The sequence below is a fragment of the Phoenix dactylifera genome, chromosome 18, assembly GCF_009389715.1.
Source record: "Phoenix dactylifera cultivar Barhee BC4 chromosome 18, palm_55x_up_171113_PBpolish2nd_filt_p, whole genome shotgun sequence".
In the NCBI taxonomy this organism is placed as follows: domain Eukaryota; kingdom Viridiplantae; phylum Streptophyta; class Magnoliopsida; order Arecales; family Arecaceae; genus Phoenix; species Phoenix dactylifera.
Genome location: NC_052409.1, coordinates 7,734,115 through 7,740,780, shown reverse-complemented (window position 1 = coordinate 7,740,780; position 6,666 = coordinate 7,734,115). Strand labels below are relative to the sequence as shown.

General features: G+C 37.6%; 1 pseudogene; it reads right to left on the bottom strand.

Annotated features, from left to right (window-relative positions):
- Nucleotides 1–620: 620 nt before the first annotated feature.
- LOC120104477 lies at nucleotides 621–6,343 on the bottom strand (annotated as a pseudogene).
- Nucleotides 6,344–6,666: the final 323 nt, after the last annotated feature.

The window sequence follows — 6,666 nt, the reverse complement described above, 5'->3', positions numbered from 1 at the left end:
TGTCGTAAAATACACGCTCCTATCGATGAGAAGTAGACATGCACACAGGTGAGCAAAACAAATCAGCATAATCCAAAAAAACATGCACGCAAGTCAAAATTTGTTCAGATAATATTTGAATTATTGCCATGGAAGGATTACTCAAATATGTTAGATTATAGAGGAAAAGTGGTGACAAATTCACCAACAAAAGAAGAAAGATTATTATTTTTAAAATCAATAAAGCTTGCATGACATGGCAACATGTAAATTTTATCCTGTGCTTTATCTCTCTACATTATTTTTCAGGAAAGAAAATATCATTACAGTCTTATAGCAAGGTCAATGTTAGACAACAATACTGGAAGCAGTGAGCATCAAGTATATCGCTCAAGAAAGCTACAAGAAGAATGATGTGGGTGTATGGTATTCGTCAATATCATTTATAGTATCAAGCAATATCAGACAATATCATTTCTGTACCGATGGCTTATGCCTACGTAATGCACCTTTTTTACATCTCTCTTCCCACAAAAATTACAAACCTCTCATTGCTTTTAACGTAAGACCGCTAAAGAAATGTAGATAAAGTTGAGGCAATCAGCTACAGCAGCCATTGAATAAACAGATCAGGTCTGTAATTCTCAGAACAAGCACATACCATTAAAGATCAGAAAGTAGTCAATGGAAGAAAAAAAATGATAGTAATAGAGACAGAATTTATTCCCGATAACTCATCAAATGAGGAAGGCAACTTTTTGCAATGCAACATCGTAAAAGCAAACCTTTGTCAGAACACAACGGTCTTCTTCAACTCATATGGCAGGACCCGAAGTTCACAATATGATTTTATTGCCTTTCCCAGACATTGCTTTTCTAAGTTCTCTGACTTCTGTACAAAACTTCGTAGATTATCTCTATGAGAAACTCTCTCAACCTGTCATGCATATAACCATCCAAAAATGCAACAGGCATGTGATGGTTAGCATTGTGTAAATCAGGAACATAATGAAAACAGATGGGCATTACCCATGCATGATTGCACAAATAGAATCATACACACAAATAATCTCATTCCAACCCCTGTCCTGCCCACCCACACTCTTGGTGTGCGATAAAGGTGGGAGTGCCATCAATTATCTCATCTAAATGATGGAAGAATTACTGTCAAACAACTTGTGCAAGGACCTTCTGAGGTTCAAACATGAAACCTCCACTCAATAAAAGAGAGGTGCACACAAAAGGCTAAAGCTTGTTTACAACTAAGGTTGAAAAATAAGCCACCAGGTTAAATGCATAATGCTTGTGATATGTTTAGACCTTGCAACTCCATTTGAGGCAAATTAGCTGGCTGGCTGAAAGCTGAGATGGATGCTTAATAACTTAGATCAATAGGCTTAGTGCAACAAGGAAAAAGTGTTTTCAAAATGCAGCTGTACTAATATCGTAACATTTCTTTCAAAAAAATGGTAATATAGTGCAATTAGAGAAGATTAAAAATTAGTTAAAGAGAATGAAGTAGTATGACTCAGTATTATGCAAAAGGACTTCACCATTTGTTCAATAATTGGACCTGCATCAAGTCCTTCAGTTACAAAATGACTTGTTGCACCAATCAATTTCACCCCTGCATCATAAGCCTGACAATCATGAAATAGCCACAAATGAGACATACAATTACAGATGCTGCCAAACAACTAAGAGGAAAGCCATAAATTGAATACCTGTTTGGAACGGATTCCCGCCCCTGAAAGATGGAAGAAGACCATGATTGAATGTTGATTATATCCTTACCCCATAGCTATCCAAAAATCTACCAGACAAAATCTGCATATTCTTATATCACACAAACAGTTTGACTTCACGAGACAACAGGTATTCTAGTATAGGCTACAACAAATAAAAGGATGCTTCAAGAAATGTTTTGATGGAATAATGAAGATTGTTGATCCAGAAGGTCATTCGATTCACTGGGAGCAAGAACTACACATCAGAAGCTACATTACAAGCCAAAGCTTCCAAAGGCCATTACTTCTTAGTATTGACATCCAATCGAGGTGCTTTTTCTTTTGAAATCACATGAATTTTTGAGATTACAATCGCTGCAACACCCCTAAAAGGTTTCGACAACATGGAAATCAGGCCATATGACAACATTTGGACCTCCTAATGGCTGATCAAAGTAAACTTACTTTTTAGGATAGACGTTGACTAGTCATAGCTCTTAATCTAGGAAAGAATTAGATGAGATAACTAAAGATAAAGTTGATATAAAAGGTTGAGCTCTAGCTCCAAGAGAATTTTAGCTTTTTATGATTATTTTCGCTTAGTCATGACTATTTTGGAAAAGCTGTGGTCTTCCAACTAGAGAGGATCTGATATCAGATTTTGTAAGGATGGATCTCATTAATGCTACACAAGAGACTGTAATAGTTTTATCATTAAACTAATGAGAGAGGGACCTAGAACCCTATTTTCATAATTTTTTTTCTTACTTTTTCTGTTCTTTAAAGAGTCTAAGTTAAGCGGGGTTGAAGGAATTTCTTCCTTCTCCCTGATTGGATCATTTGTATTAATTCTATACATAAATTAATTTGTAATCAATAGTTTCTTAACTTGTTACTATGCATAGCACGGTTCATTCTAAACTATAGGGTGTTTGGATGTTTGGCTATGATGTTCGTTGGCTATATTACATAGCAGACATGAAATGTTCATGGAAAAATATGTTGGTAGAATCATCTAGTGAAGTTTGAAGCCTTAGATCCTTCATTTTCCTAAAACATATAGAAGCTGGCTAATATCAATGAAATCAGGCTCCCTCAAATTGGAGGGCATTGAACCTTTATTTCTGTCTCCTTATCCCCACTGCTTCAGACTTCTGAAGACCATAAGAATATTATATTTTATCGTTAGTCTAAACATGAAACTGAAAACAAAAAAAAAACATATAAATTTAAGCCTCTAAAATCTTAGTAGTTAAAGCATAAGCAACATTCTAAAGACTTTCAACAGCAAATTCTGGAAAATTAAAAAATAGATTAGCTTCAAATTTAAGTTACCTGCATATATCTAGCAAGTACAAGAAAATCAGTATCTTTAACCCAAGTTCAATATCTCGTCTTCTCTTTATTTCCTGGAGAAGTCGGTAAGCAATGATAAGGAATCCCGTGTCTTTCAAGGAAACCGTATAACATGAGTATTGGGAGCTCTCTCATGGTTGCTGCTGCAAATGCATTATGGATTTGAAAATTAATAACAGAACAAATGTATGCACAAAAAAGGAATTCAACAATATATTTCACCTTATGACACATTTGATATCCACTGGCAGTCTACCATCCTGCCATTCATGTAGTAAGTCACCCAAACAATGTTCCTACAACAGTAAATTTACAAGTCATCAGTCGTCATCACCATTCTCATCATCCTCCAATTTTTCCAATCCAAATGAGGTCAAACATGGCAGCATAGCTCATGTAGGGAAGGCTCCATGGAAGGGTTGAACTGCTTTTTTAGGAAGAGAGTCTGTTTAAAATCTAAAAATATGGTCCTATTAAATTCTTAATTATTGATGCATAGCAAACCAAATAAACAAGAAGTAGTTATTAATGCTCTCAAGATTTTCTGTTCAGTATGTACTTGAATAAGATACTGCTATAACCTTATATGGTCGGGAAAAGTTAGACCATAAGTTTACTTTTCAGTCATATACTCAAAACTACAAATAAAATTACTTCTAGAAGAATCACAAATAGAAAAAGGATCACACCTGCTTTGAAGCAAGAACTCCATCTTATGTTTTGGTTTCTAGATCTGGAACTCGTACAATAGATATTTTAGGCATTGAAAAATTTGACAAATTTTGAGAAATCATTGTCCATCAGAACCCTCGGCCAACGTGCAGGATCAAATACGAATTCACTGCCAAGTTGCATCAGTAGGAAGTCTTAGATTTACTTTAACCAAGTAAAATATATTTAAGATGCAGTTCAAATCCAGCTACCTATGAATTTATGAGTATCCAGGCATGAGGCCATGAACCTCAAGCTAAATACCTCACCATGATAAGGCGCATATCAAGTGTATCAACCACCCACTAAGTGACCCTTTTCTTTTCTTTTGTTATTTGAAAATTTACTTTATCATAAGTAGTTCGGCATATTTGTTGCATTAGCCATCAGACTCCAGGGAATGTTAGGTTAAGAATCATATCAGTAGCTTGCCCAATCAGAGGTAAACATCTGACACCAGCTCCCACCATCTCTTTAGGATAAGTAATTATGTGCCTCCTCGACTGAATTGTGGAACTTCGCAATCTAATCTGTTGGGACATAGATAGTTCTTAGGTATTTTCACCCACTGTTGAGTGCTAGTTGTCTTGGCTTTGATGACAGTTATCTGTTACTTCAGAATCCATGCCCCTTAATCTTAAGATAGTGTTCAAATCAAACTGCATGTATCAGTGGGTAATCATCATCATATAGTATGTGCCAGTGTGGTAGATATGATGCTCGCCAATGAATAACAATCCTCCAGGCTTTTGTTCCAGCCTTCATCATTAGGTGCTCTAATTTTCTGGGCTCCTAACTGCATCAATCAAACTTAAGCATCTACTATTGAAAAGGGCTGAACCAGGGAAGCACATTCTTGAGGGTGGAAAAACAAAACCTAAATTCGAACCTACTCTTGGTGATTCTGATTGTTCTCCATATGTATAATTTCCTGCACAGACGTGATCTCATTTTGAACTTCCATGGCTTTAAAACCTCCTTACTGTCAAAAGAAAATTTTAGGCAGAACATCTCAAAATCAACGTGTTTTTCTTTTAAAAAAAAGAATTTCACACAGACCTGTCAGTGGTATAAACATTGATTCACAGGAAAATATAAGTTGGGTTGGAAGTTTCTTTTCCACCAAACCTACAAGCAAGAAGTTGTAAAATGCTTTGTAAAGGTTATTTTTTTTTATTAATTGGAAAAAACAAGCCAGTAGGCCATTTGGGCTAAGGACTCTAATCATTTTTTATGTGATTTTACAATTGCATCCGTCACATAAAAATTATCATAGGATGAATATCATCCTTATAATTGATGAATGATAATCGTAAAGGACTAATAAGCATCAACATCATTTTGCTTAGGCGGACTCTTGAGTGGTTATATTGTTATGATTTAACGGGTCAATTGAAGGATCTGCTATCTAGTTGAATGTTTTTCTTTCCATTTGTGCATTTACGTATTGGTTGCAGCCCAAGATGGAAGAATTAAAAAAAAAAGGTTATTACTGAATACATGTTAATTTCCCCCTTCCCCTTATATCACAACTACTGACCGCTCCCTCTTTGCTTGTCTACTTGTATATGTTCCCCCCCCCCTTTCCATCCTTCAATATATTCTCTACCACTTTCACAAAACAACTATCTGAATTTTCCCCTTTTCCTCTGCCCCTGTTCCTTCTCACTCCTTTCTTCCTCTCTTATATTAGGCTTCAAGGTTTCTTATAATAATTCCAACGTACTTTGGACGTGGAGATTTTGAGGTGCTAAGGACAATAATTCCCACAAGATATGTCATCCTTCACATGATGAATTCGAGGCATGAGAAGGCACAATGTAAGCCAGTGGATTTATAACTCAGAATTGATGTAGTAATCTGGACAAATTTCCACAGTTATCCACTCTTTAAAACAAACGGAGATGTCTTATGTATACAAGCAATAAATCAAACACATGATGTATTATGGCTGAATTTGGCGCTTGAAATTGAATACCTCGGACGGTTGGCTAAAATCAACAGAATTTCTGAGTGGGCGCATTAATTGTGAAGAGAAAGGAAATATAATTGGTGCTTGAATCAACCGATGAAACCGTACAAAGCTTGAATGCGGTTGCAATTAAAGTTTAGAGAATTAAACCAAATGGAGGGTTGAAGGAAGCAAAGATATCCAACCTTCGGGAGTAGAAGACGCGCCTGTCTTCGGGAACGAAGACATCGACGCTGTGGATGTTCCCACCATGCGAGGCTATGCACTCCGACAGCTTGGCGACGATGCCCACCGTGTCCTGGCCGCCACCACCACCCGAACTCAGAAATTGTCACGGAAGAAAGACCGAACCAGCTGCTGTGGGTTGGCAAATCATACTTACAGGGCATTGAAAGACGTGAACTCCATAAGTGCTGCCGGCGACGGCGGCGGTGGAGGAATGGGGGGCACGGAAGAAGGTTTCCGGCGATCTGGAGGATCGAGGAGGAGGCGGAGGAGGAGTAGGCGGTGCGTCGGAGGAGAGTCATGGGGTCAAGGTCTGGCTCTGTTCTTCCGATCTCTTTTCTTGCGCGTGAGAGAGAGGGGGGGAGAACGCCATGAGGTAGCGAAGGGGCTTTGTCGGGATCTACCATCACTGTCATTATCTAATCCCAACTCCCTTTGGTCGCAAATCCTTCAACCCAATTTATTGGATGCTTGTGTTTGCATGGCGAGTGACGACCAGCCTGCCCGCGTGTGGTTGCGGAGAGAGCGGCGCGCGGGAAAAGGCTTTTTTTTTACTACCCATATCGCCAGCGGTTGCCTTTTATATTCGTGTGTATGGAAATTTAAAATATTACCGATGTCAGACCAAGAAAAATTGTGTTTGAAATATTTTAATCCTTCTACTATTTTCTTGTTCTCACTTCTCACCCAGTAGTA